A 25,101-nucleotide genomic window follows, 5' to 3' on the forward strand; every position below is an offset into this window, starting at 1 on the left:
AGTTCTGTCCAAAGGTAGAAGTTGTTTCTCTGTGCTCTCATTTTAAGAGGAAGAAAATGTTTGTGCCCTCTAATTTAATTCAGAACCTTGGAAGACACACTCTGACCACTTTCAAAAATCTGATTTTGGAAGTGAAAAATCAAAGAACGTTAAATTTCACACTGTGCTAATTATAGGTGCAACTTTGAAATTTCTCCTCTTAGATTTGACAAATGTTGCCTAGTGCTTTCATAATGACATAATAGTTCTTTGTAGTACACAATCAAAATGTTACTGCTGCGTATTACCCAACCACTGAACATGTCATTCTTTGCCAGCGAATCTTTTCTTAGTACATGTGTTTCAAAAGCACTTACCCTGTAAATGAAAGATTAAGGCTTAGCTGAGCTAGACTGAGCTATGGGGATTTAAAACCCAAAGAACAATCATTGTGAGTCTACCTCCGGTCACTTTTTTTTTTTTTCAATTTTTTAGATGACTCAATGGATTTATTTCAATTTTCTGAACAAAGAAAAGCTTCTATGCTTGCTTAAAAAATAAAATGAAAATAAACAAAATGTGGTGAAATAAGCATTCCCTTTTGAATAAGATACCAAGAGCAACTTTCATTTTATATTCTGTTGCGAAAAACCAAAAATTCTATTGTGGTCTCTGAAACTACATTGGAGGTTGACAGAGAAGTCCCAGAGAGATGTATAGTTTTATTTGTAAGTAAACTTGTCTTCACAAAAACAGCTCCTTTAAGCTATGAATTGTTTTTCATAGCATGTAATGAGATGTGAGATGAATAATTTTAACCCTTATCTATAAAGGACCAAGAACAGAGAGACCCAACATAGGCAGAGACGTTGCATTTGCCCTTCATGTCCTGCCGTAAATAAAATAACATAAAACCTTTGAATAGTGCTCAGTAGGCATGGAATTTCAAAAATGCAATCCTACATGGGGGAATTCTTTTTAGAAAGTGTCATAATTTCTAATCCTGCTTACATTTTAGGAAGATGAAATTATTGAAAATATCTTTAGAACTTTAAAGTCTCAATTTCCACTAGAAAAGAAAACAGAGTTGAATTTAAGAACAATTTTGCTCTAAAATCCTAGTGTTATGTAGCAATTTGATTACATATTAAGACATATCATTAAAATATACAATGAAAACAAAGTTTCAAATACACTTATTTTCCTGGAAGATTTTATTTGAAAATTTCCTATGCATTGACAAGATCTTTAAATAGAAATAAAATAATTAAATTTTAAGATATTTTTTGAACATTCAATAACACGCTCACAAATAGTATAGACTTCCTTTTTTCTCTATGGTAGAATAATGGGGCCAGATTTATTCTAAAATATTATAAACAACTAGAAAATCAGACAAAACATGAACATCAGTTTTTAGACATTGGCCAGAAAGAAGCATAGAACATTGATCCCTGAGAGAAGGAAAACAATGGAAATGAGTCCTACAGCTGTCCCAATTCACGGCCTGGAGTATCCAGGAGGAGATATAAGAAAGAGAAGTCTGAATGATATTCAAAGGGCTTGTGAAGTTGAGGAGAAAGAAAATGAGGAGGCCAAGGCTTCTAGGATTTTTAGAACAACGTGCTAGATATGAGTGAGCAGCACCGATACAGGGTTCCAAATATCTGCAGGGATTCCTTTGAGGTTCTAGCTCAGTATTGCTGTGCACACACGTGTGAGGTAAGTACATGACACCAAAGAAATGAACCAACAGAAATAAATAGGCAAGGCAACTCTGTAGCTCACACAGGGCCAGCAATAATCTATATTGTCCCCAGGCAAAGTGCAAATATCTAGTATACAAGACTTCGGGTAGAATCTGCTGAAGAGTATTGTCTTAGTGGTGAAACGAAATTATCTTCAATTAAAGGAATTTCTGGATCTGAGCTTAAAAAAACGATTGAAAGGAAGCCTCAAAGGTTAAAATTGATCTATTTAAGTTATCTGCATCTTCATGCAAATAAACTGAGAAATAGAATTCATGAGAACTAAAAAATATTGTAAATAGAAGTAGACCAAGAAATGAGCTCAATTACGTTATTAGCAAATAAGGATATAAACCCATTTTTATAAATGCACTCCATATGTTCAAGAAGATAAAGAAAACAATGAATATTATTGGCATAGAAAAGAGATATAGAAAGACCCAAGTGAATTTCTAGAGATAAAAAGTATAATATTTGAAATGAGAAATACACTGTATTTGATTAATAACAGATTAAACATTGCAGAAAAGTTCATTGAGATTGAAGGAACAGCAGAGAATACTATTCGCAATGAACAAGAAAAAACGAGCCTAAAAAAGCTAAAAATTTGCTTGTGGAACCATACTAAGTGTTCTAACACATGTGTAATAAGAACCCAGAAGAAAATGTGGAGGAACAGAAATGATAATGGAAGAATTAATGGCCATAATTTTTTCAAATTTGTTGACAACTGTGTAAACAGAGATCCACAAAGCTCAATAAACACCAAGAAGTAAAAATGTAAAGAAAGCAACACCAAGCCATATGATAGTAAAATATCAAAAAAAAAAAAAAAAAAACAGTGATAAAGAGAAAAACTTGAGTAGGTAGAGATAAAAGGGTGCTACATACACAAAATAAATTTAAAAGTAACAACAGATTTGTCATCATGAATTAGGGAAGTAAGAAGACAGTGGAGCAACACATTTAAAGTAATGAAGGTAAAAATGAGTGCAATTTTCACCCTAGAATTGTATATGCAGCAAAAGTATCTCCCAAAAATTAAAAACAGAAGGATTTTTTCAGATAAACAAAAACAAAACTCACCAGCAAACCTATACTATAAGAAGTTTTAATATGTTAAATATTAAATTCAGGTAAAATATGACAATGGATGAAAATTCGTATCTTCATACGGGACTGAAGACAACTGGAAATAATAAATATTCATTAAATATAAAATTTAAATAGAAAATACAAAATATTTCTCCTACATTAAAAAAAATCTAAAATATAACTGACCACTTAAAGCATAACTACTAACCATGTATTTTGAAAATTATAAAATATGTAGCAGTGAAATAAATGACAAAAATAGCATGAAGGATGGAAGTAAAAAGTATGTTCTAGAATTCTTTCAGTATATGTAAAGAGGTATAATATAATTTAAAGGTAGGCTGTGATAAGTTAAATAAGCAGCCAATAAGAAAGCAAATTAAATCTCTAGGTGATAAGCAGATAATGTTAATGACGTGAAATTCCACATTAAAAAATTTCAATTAATTGCAAAAAGAACAGAAAAAGAGGGAAACAAAAGCAATAAACAACAAGTGGGACAAATAGAAAATCAATTGTAAGATCCTAACCATATCCAAAAATACACTAAATGTTAATATTCTAATAACTCCATTTGAAAGACGAAGACTGCCAAATTGAATAAAAAAGCCAGAAAGAACTGTATGCTTTTCTTAGAGAACCACTTTTCGAGATAGTGACATTAGCTAGTTAGTGACAAAGTTAGTGGCATTAGCTTAAATATGTAATTTTATCTTTTGGTATGTTCATTCTCTTACCAATTTAATTAGCCAAATTAGTCCTTAATTACTAACTTGTTTATTCTTATTTTTCCTCTCAAAAGGGTGTGAACCCAATGTCTAAATAGTATTGAGATACATACTATAAAAATAAATGATCTTTTATTATTACAGAAGTAATAACGGAAAAAGAGACAGGAAAAATACAGGGTGGTCACAGTAGAATAGAAAATTTCAGGCAACAGTTTTACATGACTAGCAAAAGAAAACTGTTGAAATAGCTGAAGAAGCTATAGGCTGATAAGAACCTGAATAACCAGAATGGAGAACAAGCTGGCTGAGACTAACTGGATCCAACATGTTACTGGATTTGACCTGGGTTTCACCTAGTACCTCATTATATGCTCATTAACATACCAAATAATACACCCGGCCAGGAGCGGTGGCTCATGCCTGTAATCCTAGCATTTTGGGAGGCTGAGGCAGGTGGATCACGTGAGGTCGGGAGTTTGAGACCAGTCTGGCCAACATGGTGAAACCCTGTCTCTACTAAAAATACAAAAATTAACTTGGTGTGGTGGCGCATCCCTGTAATCCCAACTTCTCAGGAGGCTGAGGCAGGAGAATCACTTGAACCTGGGAGATGAAGTTTGCAGTGAGCCGCGGTCGCACCACTGCACTCCAGCCTGGATGACAGAGCAAAACGCTGTCTCAGAAACTAAACCTAAAACTAAATAATATACCCACCAGCAAAATGACAGTTCCAGAAACACTGACATTCAGTGTAAAAATGGGTGGCACCACAGTTCCCAGGAGTCTATATAAATATTCTACCCTTTGGTTAAAAAAACTCATAAAGGTAGAAGTTCCAAACTCCATTTTATGACTTTCTCTTGAGTGTGCCCAGTCTTCCCTTTCCTGAGTAAGGTGTACTTCTCACTTTGCAATAAATCTCCATACTTTCAATATTTTCTCACTCATCCTCTAATTCTTTCTTGCAATAGTGTCAAGAGCCTGGATATTGGCCAAGGTAGAGGTTCTGTTGGTGTTTAAGGACTTCCTCCAGCCTGCTGGTATTCAAACACTCTTTGTTTTTACACAGGTCTCACAGGTCCTTGGTCACACTGAAAGAGGTGGGCTCCCATTATCTTGGGCAGCTCCATCCCTGTGGCTTTGCAGGGTACAGCTCCCCTCCCAGCTGCTTTCATAGGGTGGCATTGAGTATCTGCAGCTTCTCTAGGTGCACGGTTCAAGCTGTCAGTGGATCTACCATTAAGGTGTCTGGAGGATGATGGCTCTCTTTTCACAGCTCCACTAGGCAGTGCCCCACGGGGACTCTGTGCGAGGGCTCCAACCCCACATTTCCCTTCCATATTGCCCTAGCAGAAGTTCTCCATAAGGCCCCTGCCCCTGCAGCAAACTTCTGCTTGACCGTGCAGGCATTTCCATACATCCTCTGAAATCTAGGTGGAGGTTCCCAAACCTCAATTCCTGACTTCCATGCACCTGCAGGCTCAGCACCACATGGAAGCTGTCAAGGCTTGAGGCTTACACCCTCTGAAGCCATGGCCAGAGCTGTACCTTGGCCACGTTTATCCACTGATGGAGCAGCTGGGATGCAGGGCACAAAGTCCCTAGGCTGTACACAGCAGGAGGGCTCTTGGCCCTGCCCAGTAAACCAATTTTCCTCCTAGGCTTCCAGGCCTGTGATGGGTGGGGCTGCCACAAAGGTCTCTCACATGCCCTGGGGACATTTTCCTCATTGTCTTGACAATTAACATTTGGCTTCTCATTACTTATGCAAATTTCTGCAGGTGGCTTGAATTCCTCCTCAGAAAATGGGTTTTTCTTTTCTACCACATCATCAAGCTGCAAATTTTCTGAACCTTTATTCTCTTTATGCTGTCAAATTTTGCATTTACTTTAGGTGTTATGTAACATTGCATTGTATGAAGAAACCAAATATTTAATACTTTCTTGTATTGACAGATATTTTTAAATAGCTTTTATTGAAGTATAACTGATACACAATGGACTAAACATATTTAATGTCTACAAGTTGATGACTTTCGGCATATGCAAATACCATTATACATTTTATTGTAAGAGTACTTAACATGAAATCTACCCTCTTACAAAATTCTGTAGGTATGCTACCATATTGTTAACTATAAGTAGTATGCTATACTTATAGGATCTTTAGAACTTACTCATCTAGCATAAATGAAACTTTTATACCTTTTAAACAACTCTCCACGCGCATCTGCCAGCCCTTGCAAACCGTTATTGTATTTTCTGCTTCTAAGAGTTTGGCTATTATAGATATCTCACATAAGAGGAATAATATAGTATATTTCCTTCTGTGATGTTCCTATTTCACTTAGAGTTCCAGCTTTCAGATTCATCCATGTTGTTGCAAAAGGCAGGATTTGCTTCTTCTCTAAGTTTGTATAATATTCCATTGTATGTATTAATATATAGTACATTTTTTAATCCGTTCATTGGTCTATGCATTCTTGGGTTGCTTCTGTGTCTTGACTATTGTGATTAATGCTGCCATGAGAATGCAGGTTTCTCTTCAATATCCTCTTTCCAATTCTTCTAAATATATATGTCGAAATGAGATTGCTGGATCATCTAATAGTTCTATTTTCAACTTTTTGAGCAATCACCAAGCTGTTTTTCATAGGTACAGAGCTATTTTACATTCTTACGAAGAGTGTAGAAGGGTTCCAATAAACACATTATTGCCAACATTTGTTTTCATTTTTTAATAATACCCATCTTAACAGATTTGAGGTGATATCTTATTATAATTTCAATGTGCATTTTGCTGATAATTAATGAGCTGAGCATTTTTTATACACCTTTAGGACATTTGTATGTCTTCTCTGAAGACATGTATATTCAAATACTTTGCCCATTTTTAACTGGGTTTTTATTTTAATTTTTTTGCTATTGAATTATAAGAGTGTCTCACATATTTTGAAAATTAACCTTTTATCAGGTATATGGTTTGAAAGTATTTTCTTTCCATTCAGTAGGTTGCCTTTTTAGCTGATTGTTTCCTTTGCTGGGCAGACAATTTTTAGTTTGATGGAGTTTCACTTGTCTAGTTTTGCTTTTGCTCCCTGTGCTTTTGGTGTCACATCCAATAAATCACTGCAAAAATCAGTATCCACCTTTTCACTGTGTTTTTTTCTAGGAGTTTTACAGTTTCAGGTCTTACATTTAAGTCTTTAATCTATTTTGAGTTTTTCTATATATAAGGTAAATTAGGGATTCAAATTTATTTATTTATTTATTTATTTATTTATTTATTTTGAGACAGAGTCTTGCTCTGTCACCCAGGCTGGAGTGCAGTGGCCGGATCTCAGCTCACTGCAAGCTCCGCCTCCCGGGTTTACGCCATTCTCCTGCCTCAGCCTCCGGAGTAGCTGGGACTACAGGCGCCCGCCACATCGCCTGGCTAGTTTTTGGTATTTTTTAGTAGAGACGGGGTTTCACCATGTTAGTCAGGATGGTCTCGATCTCCTGACGTTGTGATCCGCCCGTCTCAGCCTCCTAAAGTGCTGGGATTACAGGCTTGAGCCATCGTGCCCGGCCTGGGATTCAAATTTATTTACTTTGCTGTCAGTTTTCTTTAGGATATACAGTTTTTCCAACATAATTTATTGATGAGATTATCTTTTTCCCATCTGTATTTGTGAAACCCTTGTCAAAGACAAATTGACTATATATGTGTGGATTTAGTTTTTGGCTCTGTATTCTGTTCTATTGGTGTATATGTTTGCCTTTATGCTGGAACCATACTTCAGGTTTTACGGAATAATTGTGACATAATTGAAATTAAGGAATTTGATGTCTTCAGCTTTGTTTTTGCTCAAAATCTCTTTAGCTATCTGGGTTTTTTATTTTGTGGTTATACACAAAGTTTAGGACTTTTTATATTTCTGTAAAAAAATGCCACTGAGATTTTTGGTGAGATGAGATTGAATCTATAGATTCCTTTGGATAAGTGGACCATTTAATAATATTAAGTCTTCCAATCCATGAACATGGGATGTCTGTCCATTTCTTTGCATCTATTTTAATTTCATTTGTTACAAATTTCATTTGTTTCAGTGTACAAATCTTTTACCTCCTTGATTAAGTTTAATCTGGAGTCTATTATTTTCAGATGCAATTGTAAATGTAGTTGTTTTAATAATTTTCTTTTCGAATGGCTTGTTTTCAGTCTATATAAGGAAAACTGAATTTTGTATGTTGATTATGTATTCTACAAGTTTGCTGAATTTATTTATAAGATCTAATACTATGTTTGTGGCGGGGGGGATGGTCTTTAATGTTTCCTACACATAGGATCATGTCTTCAGGGATACTTTTGCTTTTTATTTCTGATTTAGATTCTTTTATTTCTTTTCTTTGTCTAATTGTTTTGCTAAGGCTTCCAGTATAATACAGAATAGAAGTGGCAAGAGTGAGAATCCTAGTCTTCCTCCTGATGTTAGAGGTAAAGCTTTCAATTTTTCATAATTGAGTGCTTTATCTTTCTCTTATCCTGGGGAATATATTTCAAAACCCCCAGTAGATATAAGAAACAATAGATAGTACCAAGTCTCATGTATACTATGTATTTTTCTATAAATATATAAATGTGATAAAGTTTAATTTCTTTTCTTTTCTTTTTTTTTTTTTGAGGCAGAGTTTCACTCTTGTTGCCCAGGCTGGAGTGCAATGGCACGATCTCAGCTCACCGCAACCTCCGCCTCCCAGGTTCAAGCAATTCTCCTGCCTCAGCCTCCCTAGTAGCTGGGATTATAGGCATGTGCCACCAGGCCCAGCTAATTTTGTATTTTAGTAGAGACGGGGTTTCTCCATGTTGGTCAGGCTGGTCTCGAACTCCCGACCTCAGGTGATCCACCCGCCTCGGCCTCCCAAAGTGCTGGGATTATAGGCATGAGCCACTGCGCCCGGCCTGATAAAGTTTAATTTCTAAACTAGACACAGTACTCTTATGCTTTGGGACCATTATTAAGTAAAATAAGGGTTACCTGAACACCAGCACTATAATACCATAACAGTCAATTGGATAACTGATACAGCTATGAAGTGACTAATGGGTGGTTAGTATATGTACAATAAGGATGTGCTGGAAAAAGGGATGGTTCACATCCTGGCTGGGATGGAATAGGACAGCAAGAGATTTCATTGTACTAATAATGGCATACAATTGAAAACTTATTCATTATTTATTTCTGGAATTTTCCGTTTAATATTTTGGACTGTGGTTGGCCACACTCTATTGAAATTTTCTACTGAAACTGTAGAAAGTAAAACTGCAAATAAGGGAGGACTAATGTATGATGTTAGCTGTGAATTTGTCATATATGGACTTCATTATGTTAAGGTACATCTTTCCACACATAGTTTGTTGAACATTTTTATCATGTTGGTGTAATTGTTTATGATAGTCTCTTATGATACTTTGTATTTACGTGGTATCACTTGTAGTGTCTCCTATTCTGATTTTATTTGGATCTTGTTTATTAATTTATTTATAAATTCAATTCTAATTTTATTTGGATCTTGTTTATTAATTGATTTATTAATTTGGATCTTGTTTCTTTTTCTTAGTTATTCCAGCTAAAGCTTTGTCAATTTTGTTAATCTTTTGAAAAAACAATTTTGGTTTAGTTGACTTTTTTTCTATTGTTTTCCTAGCATCCATTTTGTTTATTCCTTCTCTAGTCATCATTTCCTTTCTTCTACTAACTTTGGACGTAGTCTGTTCTTTTTTCAGTTCCTTGAAGTTAATGTTAGAACATTTATTTGCATATATTCTTCATTTTTAATGTAAGTATTTATAATTATAAACTTCCCTCTTAGTACTGCTATTGCTGCATCTTATAAGTTTTGGTATACTGTGTTTTTATTTGCATTTGTCCCATGATATTTTCTGATTTCTCTTTGTTTCATCTTTGGTCCACTGGTTGTTTAGGAGTGTGTTGTGTAATTTCTAAATATTTGTAAATTTTCGAATTTTCCTTTTATTATTTTTAGTTTCATACAGTTGTGACTAGAAGAGACATTTGATATAATTTCAATTTTTGTAAACATTTTAAGATTTGTTTTATGGCCAAATATGTGATCATTTCTCATGTGATCATTTCTGGAGAAAGTTTTGTGTGCAATTGAAAAGAATATGTATGTTGCTGTTGCTGGGTGGAATGTGTTGTATGTATCTGATAGGCATATTTAATCTACAGTTTGTTTCAAGTCATGTGTTTCCTTACTGATTTTCTGTTTGGATATTTTATTTCTTGTTGAAAGTGGGGTTTTGAAGTCCCCTACTAATATTATATTGCGTTCTATTATTCCCTTCAGTTCTATTAATATTTGCTTTATATACTTAGGTGTTCTGTTGTTGGGTGCATATCTATTTATAATTTATATATCTTCCTGGTGAATTTATCATCATATGATGTCCCTCTTTGACCCTCATGACAGTTTTTTATTTAATGTCTATTTTTCTAAAATAATAACCATTTCTGCTCTTTTGTTTATCATTGTCATGGAATATCTTTTTTCCTCACTATGCTTTCAGAATATAGCTGAATTTTGTTTATTCATTCAGCAACTCTATGTCTTTTGATTGAGGAGGTTCATGTTTACTCCTGTTTACATTTTACATTGAAAGTCATTATTGACAGGCAAGAACCCACCTTTGCCATTTTTTTTTTTTTGACTGTTTCATAGTCATTTTGGTCCTTTTTTCCTCTCTTGCTGTTTTTCTTTTGTTTATTTTTTCATAGTGATATTCTTTTATTTCTTTCTCTTTTTCTTTTATGTAGCTTCTCATATATTTTTTGTGGTTAACATTCAGCTTACATAAAACATCTTATAACATTCTGTTTTAAGCTGATAGCAATTTATCTTTTATTACATACAGAAACTCTGCATATTTACTTTCTATCCCCACATACATTATATTATTGGCATCACAATTTATATATTTTTATGCTGTGAATCCATTAACAAATTTTCTAGCTATATTTTAAAATATTTTTCTAGTTTTAACTTAAATTAAAAGTGATTTACAGCCGGGCGCGGTGGCTCAAGCCTGTAATCCCAGCACTTTGGGAGGCCAAGACGGGCGGATCACGAGGTCAGGAGATCGAGACCATCCTGGCTAACATGGTGAAACCCCGTCTCTACTAAAAAATACAAAAAAAATCTAGCCGGGTGAGGTGGCGGGCGCCTGTAGTCCCAGCTACTCGGGAGGCTGAGGCAGGAGAATGGCGTAAACCCAGGAGGCGGAGCTTGCAGTGAGCTGAGATCGGGCCACTGCACTCCAGCCTGGGCGGCAGCGCGAGACTCCGTCTCAAAAAAAAAAAAAAAAAAGTGATTTACACACTATTCTTACATTATTATAGTAGTCTATATTTGTTTATACATTTACATTTACCTGTTAGTTTTATATGTTTGTATTTTTTCATGTTGCTGTTTAACATCTTTCATTTTAATGTGAGGAACTGTCTTAAGCATTTCTTATAAAGTAGGTTTAGTGCTGATGTACTCCTTCAGCTTTTGTTTGTGTGGAAAATCTTTATCTAACATTTTAAAGCTAAGTTTTACTGGGTATGACATTCTTGGTTAAAAGTTTTCTTTTTGTTTTAATTTCAGCACTTTGAATATATCATTGTATTCCTTCTGAATTGCAAGGTTTCTACTGAGAAATCTGCTTATAGTCTTATGGAAGCTCCCTGGCATGTAATGAGTTGTTTTTCTCTTGCTGCTTTTAAATTATGTGGTTTTATGTATACTTCTTAGGGTTCATTCTGTGTTGGATCCCTTGGACATCAATTTGTATGTTCATTTTCTTTCTTGGATTTGAAAAATTTCCAGCTGTTATTTCTTTAAATAAGCAGTCTTGCTCTTTATTCTCCCCTTTCCTGTAATTCTCATGATGTGTATATTGGGATACTTGATTATTTATCATAAGTCCTGTATGTATTTTTCACTTTTTTCATTATTATTATTATTATTATTTGCTTTTCCTACTAGGTAATTTCAAATGATCTGTCTTTGAGTTTATTAATTTTTTTTTCTCTGCCGGATCTTGTCTGCTTGCAAAGTTTTCTATGAAGTTTTCCAATTTAATTGTTGTGTTCTTCAGCTCCAGAATATCTGTTTGGTTCTATCTCTTTGTTGAAATTCTATTTTTATTCGTTTATTGTTTTCTGGACTATCTGTTTAGTTGTCTATCTATCTATCTGTTCTCTTGTAACTTACTGAGTTTCTTTCAGATTATAATTTCAAATATTTTGCCAGGCGTTTCATAAATCTCCATTTATTAAGGGTTGGTTACTGATTATTCATTTTGTTTTAGTATTGTCATGTTTCCCAGATTCTTCATGTTCTTGTAGCTTTGCATTGATGTCTGTGCATTTGAAAACACAGCCACTTCTTCCAGTCTTTATGGAATGGTATAGGCAGAGAAACAACTTCACCAACCAGCCTGAGTAGAGATTCCAAGAGCCTCTCAAATGTCTTCAATGGAAGTGAGTGCTCAACTTCTTTCTCTCCCTCCTGGGGCAGGATTTTCAGGGTGTATAACCTCTCCTTATCTCACAGGGCTGTAGTGGTCTCTGCAGTTCATCCTTTTCCCCCCCCTAGAGCAGAATAGCAAAAGGATTGGACATAAGATGCATACTCTACTTCTCTTCCTCATTTCTGGGGAAGAAGTTTCAAGGTTTTTCTCATTCTCCCAACCTTATATCGTGGTGTGGACCATGGCAAACCTTCTGCCCCTTTCTCTAAGGTAGTGCACTGAAATGCTGAAGCATTTGTGGCAAATTCCATTCCTCGCCCTTCCTCCGAAGGAAAAAAGTTCTGGGTTTTGTGCTTTCTCCCTATCCTACAGAACGGTGCTGTATGCTGAGAATTACCCATCTGTTTTACCTAGGTCAATGCAGCCAAATGCCAGAATGTGGGGTGCTAACTTCACTTTTTTCCTGTCTCCAAAAGGATAGATCTCAGAATTGTATACTCTCTCTCAATTATGCTGAATTGTTAAGGCTGCTGAGAGCCTCTGACCTTATTCTTTTTTCCTAGCTGCTCCCAAGTGTTCTAACTGTGCCAGTTGCCAGAGTACTCTGAGTAAGGTAAGATAATATAGGTCTTCAGGCAGTGCCCCCCAAAGACTGGGGATGTTGAATGCATACTTCACTCACTCTTTTTCCCGAAGGAGAAATTGTAGGCCAAGTGGATCTCTCTCAGCACTGAGCTGTGCTGGCTTGAGGAGAGGTTGGCACAGGTAAACTGAAACTACCCTTTTTACCCATTTCAAAATGCTTTTTCTTAGTTTTGTGCTTGTCTGAGTTGTGTCAACTTCTTAATTGGATTCTGGAGCTCTCATAAAGATATTTGGCCCAGATATTGCTATTTTATCAGTGTTTCTATACAGAGGCTAAGGATGGGGACTTACTGTCCCACCATCTTGTTGACATTACTCTTCTTATGCTGGTGGACTTTTAACTGTTAAAAGTCTTTGATTTTATTAACAATCTCATAATGAGCCTTGTAAGTATCTCCTTGTGTAGGAAATTTCCCTAAGTTCTTTAATACTATAAATAATTGGACTTGCAATATTACTAGATGGCGAACTACTCTTCAGAAGAGTTGCTTCAATTTTATTCTCACCAGCAGCCTATAAGAATGTTTCTTCACACCCTCACAAATGTTTGGTATTGTCATATTTAAAAGTTTTTGTCAATTCACTGTCCGTACAAGGGTGTATTATTGTAGATTTAATCTGCATATCTCTGATTACTCATATATCAAAGATCCTTTACAGAAATATTTTTCTTATTGAATTTTCAGTAATCATTTGCATGTTAAGCCTTGACAATCTACTCTCAGTCTCTTGCTTGTGTTAAAAATAAGTTAGTGACATATTGAAGAGTTTCATTATATTGAGTCAAATAGAGAAAGTAAAATGATTATTAAAACATAGGAGGTTCGAATCAAGTCCTGGCTACATGTAAGTCCTAAATCCTTATGTAGCTTTATCATAAAAATGGTGATAATAATACTTATATAGCTATCATAAATATATCTTTTTTTAAAAAAAGTTTAATGCTCTATTTTTAATATTTCGATTTGTATTTAAATCAACTGGAACTAATTTTGTGGAAGATATGTGGAAAGCATCTAACTACTTTCCCTACGGCGAGCCAATTTTCTGATCTTTATTTGCTGAATGTAGAATCCATTCTTTGTTGATTTATAATGCTATCAATATCTCTGTGATAAATAATAAGTTCTTATGTTTGAACAAGTACCTTTCTGAATTCTCTGTTCTGATCAATTTTCTTAAAACACCAATTATTACTAGGCCTTTTCATTGATGATAGTGCCCCTTTATCTACAGGGGACATATTCCAAGACTCCCAGTGGATGCCTTAAGCCATGTATACTAATTACCAAACCCTATATCTACTATATACACTATGTTTTTTCTGTACATATATACATATTTATGATAAAGTTCAATTTATGAATTATGTACAGTAAGAGATTAACAGTAACAATAACAAAATAGAAAAATTATAACAAGATGCTATAATAAAAATGATGTGAATGTGATCTCTTTCTCTCTCTCTCTGTTTCAAAACATTGTACTGTACTACACCTACCCTTTGTGATGTGGTACTGGGCTATGATTGACCTTCTGATGACATGTCAGAAGATTCATCTGCTTCATATGAGCCTTGAAAAACTGATGATTGGGTGTCAGAAACAAACAATGTTTATGACTAACAGGCAGGTAACAAATACAGCATAGAAACATTGCTGAAAGGAATTATTCGTGGCCCCAAGTGGGACAGAGTGTGGCAGTGTAAGTTGTCATCATGCTACTCAGAATGGCATGCAATTTAAAATGTATGAACGCTTATTTTTGAAATTTCCATTTAATATTTGTAGACCATGCCTGACCATGGGTAACTGAAACCACATATAAGGAGGGACAACTATACATTAGTTTTATAACAAGGTTTAATATTTGGTAAAGCAATAACTCCTTTTACTTTTTCTTCACGCTTTTTTTTTTTTTCCTGGTTATTTTTTTCCTGTCATGGTTCCATATACATTTAAATATAAGCTTATTAGGTTGCACATCACCTCCCACATCCTTTTGTTATTACAATTGAAATTCATCCTATTTGTAGATTAATTTGAGGAAAATTGAGGTCTTTTATATACAGAATTTCTCCACAACTGACATGGTATAATACTCCAGTTATTTAATACTTTTTTAAAAAAGCCTTTCATTTATTACTTTCTTCATAGAGAAATCTCACAGCAAACTTTTATGAATTTCAAATGTTTTAAATTATCTTTTCAAAGTACTTGTTTCTCCTGTATAAGAGTACAGCTTATTTTTATGTTAATATTTAGTTCAGAAACCTTGATGAGCTTTCTTATTGTTTGTCATAATTTTTCTTTAGATGTCTACACATTGTTTATTCATAAAATGGCATTGTGTGCAATAAACAGCAGTTTAGTTCAGTTCTTTTAATTTTCTATAGTTTTATTTGATTTTCTTGTCCTACACTGTGTATGTGTATTTGCTATTAAATGTTGAGATTTTTTTTAACAGTATACACATAGATTTTCTTTCTTTTATAGATCTAAGCTGTAACTGTGTATTTTAATGGGTAGGATTTATTTCTTTATAGTTATAATTACTGATGTATTTGGAATAATTTCAACCACTTTACTTTGTAGATGCTATTTGCCTATGCCTTAAAATTCCTTCTTACTTTTATTTCTCTCTACTGGTATGAGAGTTAAGCATTTGTATTGGAATTAGCAAGTCTAAACTTACCCTTTTTATTCTTCCCTGGGACAATAAAAGAATTCAAGAACTCCTTAATTTTGATTTCCTCCATCTTGTTTTCCCATTTTTGTCAAGCATATTAGTTACCTTTTATATTTAAATCATCCAAATTAGTTACTATTATTTTACCATTTTAGCAAATAATTATTTAGCGTTGCTAATGTTTTTACAATTGCTTTGTTCACCATTGCATAGCACTCCTTTCTTCTGGGTTTACTCTCATACATTTTTCTGTTGGGGAATAACATGATGTGAAGTAAAATATAAAATTATGTTAACAGTATTTTAGGAATATATAGACTTAACAATTTTAGATAAAAGGGATTTTAACCAACGCCAATGCAAGAAAGGACAACTATACAAGAATAATAAAATTAAAATAAAACAATATAAATTCAGACTTCATACTCATACTTCTTAAAATTTTGGTTTTCTGATTTTGTTTTCCTTTATTTTGCTTTTATGATCCTTCCCTAGACCGGAGTCAACAATTGTGTTCTCTTTTCAAGGAGAAAATATGCTTTCAGGCTTCATTAAAGATGCTCTCCTTGGAATGGTGTGGTCATGTTTCTCATCTCCCATATCCACGTAAAAATAGGATTTCCCATCAGACTCATGAATGTCCAAGTATGTTGAAATTCTCATGTGCTCCTACTTCTTACCACTCAAGGTTTGATTTATCTATCTCCATAACTGTAGAACCTGGTATTTCCCTTTCTTTTAAAATCTAGTATGTATTTTTTAAATTTTAATATGATTATTTTTATACAAAATTTTAATGTATTGAAGTAGGAAAGAGTTCATCTGTGTTAGTTCAGAATTTCACATGGCTAGACAACTCATGACTAGTTTCTAAGATAAACTTAATGTAAGACTTTTTGTTTTGAAGTTTTTTTTAAGGTACTTTTGCTTTTAGTGTGGTGACAAAACAATGTTTTTCTCTTGGTTCAAACCACTGTGAGCTTTCCAAAGTACATGGTTTTAGTAGTAATTTCATCACAAAAATAAAACTGATATATGTGACTTTTAGACTGCTTTACAAAACAATCCTGTGAGTTTGAGTCTTAAGTTATGTTAAAATTGGTATGTCTCAGCTAGCATAAGGACAACCCTAGAAAAGAACCTCTCAATAAAAGAAGCAGTTTGTCAAGAATGACAACTGAAATTTCCTAGCCTTTAGTGGTAGAGTTGACTGAAATCAAGTCAACAGCCACGTCAGTGGTAGTACCCATGGTCTATGTTTACTAGCACAAATCACAGAGATATAAATGTTAAAATAGCCACTCTTCTCAATAGTTTTGAGCAATGAGTCTCAAATTGTTCTATGGAAGGAGTCTATCACACTTTAAAAATATATATAGCGACTTGTGCTTTCTACTTCATAGCCGTGTGTGTTTAAATCATGTAATCAATTGCGGTTTTTTAGAAAAAAACATTCCAAATATTTTTCTATAATTAAACTTTCACATAGATTTGTTGCAATTATTCTGTGACTTCATACATTCTCTTGGAATTTTCTTGTAGGTACATATAATTCTTTTTGGAAAATACAAGTTTAGATAAAAAACTTTATGACTACCTCAGCAATGCAGTATTGAGTAAGATATAATCTTTGGAGATGACTACCTTGTTATTCATATCTTTTTAGAAGTTTAAAGGAATGTGCACATTCTTAGAAGTTTAAGGGAAATCAACCAACTTAAGTGAGAATTTAAGCATAAGGAGACACAGTTCAGAACTTGTAAAATTTCTTGTCTTAAAATCTTTGTAGAACAAATTACATTACAAAGAACCACTCATAATAGTTATTCAGTAGTCCTTTTTGCCAAGAATTGCTTTAAATCCCTTTAAATGAATTAGTATGTTTTATATTCAAAACACACTTAAAAATTATGCCCTTATTACAGATAAGCAATCTGATGCAAAGGGAGGGGGAGTAACTTACCCAAGTCACACGACCAGTAAATACTTGAGCTGGGATAGAAACATAGTTAGATACTGGACTCTCATTATTTAAGAATAGAATAAGAATAATCAAATAGAGGTGAGACTTCAGTGACATGTCCAAACACTTGATGTATTGCTTTTTCTATGGCATCTATTTGATGTGGATACCAAGTATGAGTTGTTGATGTCCATTATTTTCATTTTGCTGAATTGATAGGTAAAATAATTTACACTTAAGTATTTGGGAGTTAGAAGGCAATACTAGCACTTAAGCTTTAATACACTTAACACGGCAGTTAAATTGAGAGTGGTGAGAATTAAATTGTAATTCAGTTTGTAGACTCATGAACTCTTGTACTCTGTATTAATTGCTGGGAAAGCAAAGAAATGTGGTTTGTTGATTATAAATTTTTCAATTCTTCATTGTCCATATTCCTTTTCTCTAGGTTTTAGTATGAATGCTGAATTTCCTAGATGGATTTCTTTTATGATATTTCATGTCCATATTTCATCAATTATAAACATATATTGGTACCCTGTCAAACAACTGAAAGCAGTGCTTTATAAATTTCCAGTAGAAACTAACACGGAATCATTCAGTGATGAGTATGCCATGAGTTAAAATGAGAAATCAATGTTTTTTTGCATTTCATTCAGTTGCAACATTGTAACTGGGTGTATTGTGGGCTTTCCTCCTTGATTATCAACATTCTCAGAAAATATGATCTTTTTAACAAAGATTTGAGACCAATTGATACAATATTTTAATGAATTTATCATTTTTTCTTGGCAAATTTATCTGATAAATACATTTCTGGGTTATTTCTTAATATTTTAGTTGATCTGCCACATTTAATATAAGAATAATTAAAACCCATTGAAAATAAAAAGGGCATTTTCTGAGATAGTAAATCCACAGCAATCTGCTTCCATAATTGTAGGGTAATCAAACGTTGGTCTGCACACTAGTTAGAAATGTCTTAGTTAATTGGGATCCTTGTACAATTGGTCAGGTTTTAGATATTCCTTCCCTTGAATAAGAGGGTATTTAGCTTTATTTATGATCTTGAAAATGCATCTTTTCATTTTCGATTGTAATCTACTCACCACAAATGTTATGTTCATAAGATCCTTAGCCATTATGGTAACAATGATGTACCAAGAAAACATATCATTGCCAAAACCGTACCACAGATCTACTATCTATTCAAATGAGAGCTCTAAATGTTTTTATTTACTTTCAGAAAACAGTAACTTGGAACTAAAGGTTGACCTTGAATCGTACTGCTACTAACACATTTTGGTGTAGATAATATAGTTGAATTTTTGGCATTGAGGAAGCATTGAAAGTCCATCAATGTAACTATTAATTGCAAAAAAAATTGTGATAGGGATTCAAAATGTTGATTAAGATTTAATATTGGCTAAAATATGTTTGATTTTGATGACTGATTAAACACTACCATAGATGTGACAGGAAAAAGAACAAGTTACTTTGATTTTTTTGAATAAAGATTTTTTTGGATTAAGTTTTGAATCAAGGCACTTTCAAATTTAGTTTTGATTCACTTCCGCATCAACAATACTTTGATTTTTAGAACTGGAGCATCTTCTAGCCTCTTCTTTATTAAATTACAAAAAAATCTTGTGGAGAAGCTAAGACTTAGAGGTGATGGGCCACAGAATGTGGGTTTAAAAATATATTTGATTTATTCCATCAATTATCAATACCAATTTCATCATGATATAATAATTTTTTAAAGATTGGATGACATATCAGCATGGCAGAATAAGCTGGTAACCTTGAGACATCATAGATGCTAGAGGTTCCCAAAGGGAAAAGTTTCCCATCTCATCTCTGTAAAAACTGTCAGTTATCTATTATCAACAAATAAACATATGAAAGTAAAACTGCATATGACTTGTTCAAAGACTGATCATATAGTTTATTATCTAAAGCCAGAAACCTTTGAGAGTTAATTAGGGTATAATTACACTGGGACAATGGGCTTAAATTGATACTATCTTAGATAAACAATCAACTTATAAAAAGTTCAATGAATCAAAACTCTTTGCCCTGATATGTATTCAGATCAGCACTTTGAATAAAAGGTTTATTCAAAGCAAATGCAAAATTCCAGAGCAATATTATGTCTTTTCTTTTTTAAATTTAGAGATGGGGTCTCACATGTTGCCCAGCTGGAGTGGAGTGGCTATTCACAGGCCAGATCATAGCACACTGTTGCCTTGAACTCCTGACTTCAAGCAATCCTTCCAGCTCAGCTCTGGAGTTTATAAGATTACAGAGATGCACTACCATGCCCAGCCCTAGCATTAGGTCACCTTTTGACCAACGGCGTTCAAAGATATGATTGGATAGATCCCTTAAGGTTAAGCCTCAAGCATTATTCTTAAGGCTGTAAGTCACAGGTCTTGCTAGAGTTAGAATGCTTTTAAACTAGCGAACGTGAATTACCTGGGGATTTTGTTAAAATGGGGATTCTGATACTGTAAGGCCAAAGGGAAGCCTGGGATTTTACCTTTCTGACAAACTCCCAGGTGATGCTGATGCTGTTGGACCTTGGACCTCAACTTTACTTGAGTAGTAAAGTTCTAAAGTTAATTTAAGCAATCCATGTCTTGATGACCTCGAATTTTATCAAGAAAAAAACGCTTTTCATTACTCAAGTCAGCAAGGTATGTCAACCAGTTTCACCAACAAAAAGCCATTTTAGGTATCCAGTAACCCATTAGCAAAATATTGGTTATTGATCCAAGACAAAAATTTCAGAAGAGCTCTGTTAGTCACTGCCCAAGTATAACCCTCTCTGATAGCATACTGCAGCTAGATTGCATCAGGACTGTGCATTTGTGATTAACATGCCAGCTGACCACTGCTCACATATGCTTTTTAAATAGGTACTTGGGTGTTGGTTTAATATAAGTCATATATACGCACAATATGTTACATTGCTTATACCAAAGAGTTTCAAAGTAAATTTTAGGCATCATGACTTTTGGTCTATTTTGCCTTTCATCTTTTAGTAACCAATATACACAGTCTATGTAATTTTATAATTGTGTGATCGATTGATACTAGGATGAGGGAGAACCCAAATACTAAAAGGTTGACCTGAAATGGTGCATGGAGAGATATAGAATATAGAGGTGACCTGCTAATACATAACCCCCAAATTAGCAATGAAAATCTTTTTTTGTTGTTGTTGTTGTCCCAGATTTATTGAAAATAATAGATCATTGCAGAAAAAATTCAAACAGGTCTCTGAGGCGTTTTGAAATTCATCCCAACTGTAGGCTGAGTGAACTGCAGGTTGGACAGACTGCCGAAGTCCAAAAGCTTCAGCTTTTCCTTAGTGTCAGGATCTACTTCAATTATCTCCTGATCCAGGGCTGAGACCTCAGGAACATAATTGTCTCTCCTTTCTCTGTCCTCCTCCTGCAGCTTGATGGAGATACCTCTTACTGGGCCTCTCTGAATCCGCTTCATCAGATGCGTGACATGGCCTGCTATCTTGCTGTGGAGCTTCTTGCTGGGGATAATGGCGATCTCCTCGCGCACACACTTGTTTGTGTGGAAGTTGTCGCCCAGGCGCATGTAGTACTTTTCTATGATGACCCGGGCCACCTTCTTCACGGTTTTGGTGCGAACGCGGCCCATGTTGGTGGGTCCTTGGTAAAAGAGTGCAATGAAAGTTTTAATGGTCATCTGAATTCTCCCTGATAGTAATGAGAGAAGTTATTTGGTGCCTTCAAAATGTATTATTTGAAGGCAAGAGGTTGTGTCTAGAACTAGGCTTCCATAGTAATGACAGGCTTTTGGGCCTAACGATTCAAAGATTGTATAAACCAGCATAGATAATTTCTAGCAAATGATTTAGAATTAGTGTCAGAAAATATGATTGAAGAGGTTTGACTCATTTGGATTCCTATTAGTCATTTAATAATTTTGTCTTTGTGCTTTTATTTGTAATGTAACGAAGCACCATCATTGCATTGTTGAGATGATCAAAAGAATTACTAGAAATAACATGCTTTGAAAAAATAAGCATAAAATTAGCATTTCACATTTAAAATAATATTCAACTTCTTATAAATCATTTCATTACAAGTCAATTTTTGTGGCTAAAACCCATCAAGATATTGAAGAAAAACAAAACTATCCTTTCTTACCTTCCAATGTTTTAATAATTAGTGATGCCCTATGGTTGGGAATATAAACAAATATATAAATGTAAATAAGGATGCATATAGATATGGCCTGCTCAGTTCGCAAAACTGAACGTGTAGAAAATCTAGAATAATGAAGCTTAAAATTCTGTAGCTAACACTATAAAATGTAACCATGCAATCTAGTTTGTTTTGCGTCCTAAAGAAGGAATAGTTATCTTCTTTCTTTTCTAAGGTTTGATCCTCCTGCCTGGACAAAAGACACTTGTGCCATATAAATGACCATTTGTTTTAGATTTAAGTGGATAGATATTTTCTTTTCTTTTCTTTTCTCTTTATAACCAGGATCACAGACATTATGGAAAGCCTCTTTGAAGTTTTATGCTAAGTACTTTCTGCTAAAGCTTTCATTTTCCTCTGCTTTGCTCACTACCTTTCCATTATGATAAATCACTAAAATCACAAAGCTTATCCTTACAGCAAACCTATCATTACTTTCTTTCCTTTTTTAAATTTTCATTTCTTCTATAAAGTTTTGATGACTTAGATAACTTAGACTACACATGACACTTTTAAGAGTAATGTTATACATATGTAGTTTTTTCATCCATTAAACATGGATTTCCCCTTCTACAGCATGTCACATGATAATCACATGGTAATTGTAAAATATATGTTAAATACTACTGAAATGAAAGCAAAAAGAATCAGACCATTTTAAAGCTATCACCTTTCTACATTGTCACAGCATCCATCAATTTCCTTACTTACCATAAGAAAATGTGAATTGAATTTGCTTTCCAAAAGTGCATGTGTTCTTTCCACTGTTATTTGATGGAAATTTTGCATAACTTTTTGTTTCTTATAGAAAATATAATCAATAATTAGTAAATGAATAGTGTACATATCTCAAAAAGAAGGTCTATAAATCTTTATTATAAAATTCTGAAAAGAATAAGAAGTCAGAACTTATTTTAGTTGCATATTAGACAATTGTAAAATCATTATAAAGTGAACCAAATTTATCACTTGATTTAAAATAAAATTACATAATGCCCCTTACAAACTGTTGAACAATAAGGCTTTAAAAGTAATGTAAATATCTAACTGCTATTATTGCAATTACTTTTCATTTTCTGGAAATTAGTCCTAAAATCATAGTTTATGAAATATCAAATTCTGTGGTGGAAATGAAAAAAACATGCTTCTCCTCTATCTGAAGTATAAATAAGACATTCTAATTAAAACTGATTACTAAAGACATTATTTCACAAACTTTTAAAGAATTTTCTTTAAACTAGATTAAAGACACAGTTATTTCTGAATTGCAGTCTCTCAAGTTGTTAAGTCAATTTTGCAAGGTATAAATGTGATACAAAGAGGAGTCTCTTGCTTCTGTAGGCTCTTTGTTGGCAGAAACAATATTTTATTTATCTCTGTGTCCTCAGCATCCAGTATCCTGAAATACAGTGGTTAATCAGTAAATTCCTCATGACTGAGTACCTGTATATCTTCAGAGTATCCAGGAGAATACTCAATTGTGGTTATTCTTTCCAGTGCAGTTGCTTTTTCCTTAGAGAAGATATCTATTTTGTGGAGCCTACATCACAAAATAGATATGCATGTGAATATTAGAGCAGATATATTTGGTTATGTTCATACCTGTAGTGGTCTATCCTATCATATTTTTCTAATTGTTTTCAGATCAAAAGAATGTAGTAAAAGGTACATGGATCTATAAAATATCACTTTTAGAAAAGTAAGATTATTATTAATCTAATAAAATAATGAATTCATAGTTTTGTCAGTTAGAACCAAATAAATCTGATGCTGAATATGATTTCCAAACTCCCCAGATAATTAGATTAATCCCACATCTTGATTCATAATATGCTATCATTGTTCACCCATGAATGGCCATATTTTAAAAAACATAATTAACTAGCCATAGAATGAACATTAGTGAACTTACCACCTGGACAAAGAACTAGATGAGTAGTAACTAACATTTGCCTGGTTTTGCTTCTCTATTGTACCTCTCACAGAATTATCTTGACATTTGTGTTTGTAATTTCCTTTAACTCAAATATGTATGCCTAAAAATATGTTATTTATTTATTAGTTTCTGAACTTATGAAAGGGGTTTTATAAATGTAGTTTAATATGAACAGAACTGAATAAATGTATGCTTAGAATTAATTAATTCATGCTTATAAAATTCTACAAATAGTATATTATATTCCAGACATTTTATTAGCCTCTATGAAATGAATCAAAATTTGGCAATCTTCCAGTTTTGCAGGAGTTCTCATTCTTTTGGTGAACACAGACAAATAAACTTACAGTTATTATGTGATTTGACAGAGAAAGGACTCCTAATGCTTTATGATATGTACTAGCAAGTGGACTGAGTTGAGCCTTGAAGAATGAGCAGGATTTACTTAAGCAACAAGGGATAATGGCATTCCAAGATTTTTTATGTTTGCATGATGTATGTAAACTGGTAGTGTAAAACAAAGCTGGAAAGGAAGGCAGAAGCCAGATGGCAAAGAGCTTTGCAAACCATACACAGTGTTAAGGTGTTTCTTTGTAGGTTATAAGAAGTCTGGGAAAATTTAAAGAAGATGGATTAAATGGTCTGTTTTGCTATTTAGAGAAATCATCCTAATAGCAGCCTGGAGGACAGGTAACAAAGAAGTCAAATGTGGTCACCAGACTATGACAATAATCCAGGTAAGAAATGTTGAGGATTGATCTCAGACAGAGAGTGAGATGGAAAGAAGTGAGAAATTTATAAGGACTTTAGATGAGAATAACAAGACTTGTTTACAAATGTGAATGATCAATAAGAATTATGTTGAAAGGTGAGAAATTTAAGATTTCCACATTTCCAGATTTGATTACTGAGTCACTGGTAAAACCATTAGCCTGGTCTAGAGAATTTTGTGAAAAGACGTTTAATGAGGGATCATATGAGAGTGTGAGGAAAGAGTTTAGTCTTGGACCTGTTGAATTTCCTAGAACCTATAGGACAATAGCTAAACATATAGCTGAGCACCCAAACACAAGGCATTATACTAAGAGTTCTGAAAAATTCAAAATCAAGCAGCTCTGAGCCTCAACAATTTTGCTCTCTGGGAAGGAATAATGCAAACACCCAAGTATCTTTCAGATTCCTAGGTGACATCAAACAGGAACAAAGAGTGCTGTGATTTGCCAAAGAGAAAACTGTCTTCTGTTTGTGTGATCAGGATGGGCAGCATGAGTGAGATGTTCCTTGAGGTTCGCCATGCGAACCTCATGAGTGCTTTGGTTAGCAGAAATGGTGGTGAAGGAAGGAAAGAAGGAAGGAAGGAAGGAAGGAAGGAAGGAAGGAAGGAAGGAAGGAAGTAGGGAGGAAGGGAAGGAAAGAAGGAAGGAAGGAAGGAAGGAAGGAAGGGAGGAAGGGAGGAAGGGAGGAAGGGAGGAAGGGAGGAAGGGAAGGAAGGAAGGAAGGAAGCAGGGAGGGAGGAAAGGAAGGAAGGAAGAAAGGAAGAAAGAA

The 25,101-nt window shown here is 34.0% G+C and overlaps 1 pseudogene; it reads right to left on the reverse strand.

Annotated features, from left to right (window-relative positions):
* Positions 1-20,643: 20,643 nt before the first annotated feature.
* Positions 20,644-21,051, reverse strand: LOC108540827 (40S ribosomal protein S17 pseudogene; annotated as a pseudogene).
* Positions 21,052-25,101: the final 4,050 nt, after the last annotated feature.

Source organism: Rhinopithecus bieti, unplaced genomic scaffold, assembly GCF_001698545.2.
Source record: "Rhinopithecus bieti isolate Rb0 unplaced genomic scaffold, ASM169854v2 scaffold_19861, whole genome shotgun sequence".
NCBI classification, from domain to species: domain Eukaryota; kingdom Metazoa; phylum Chordata; class Mammalia; order Primates; family Cercopithecidae; genus Rhinopithecus; species Rhinopithecus bieti.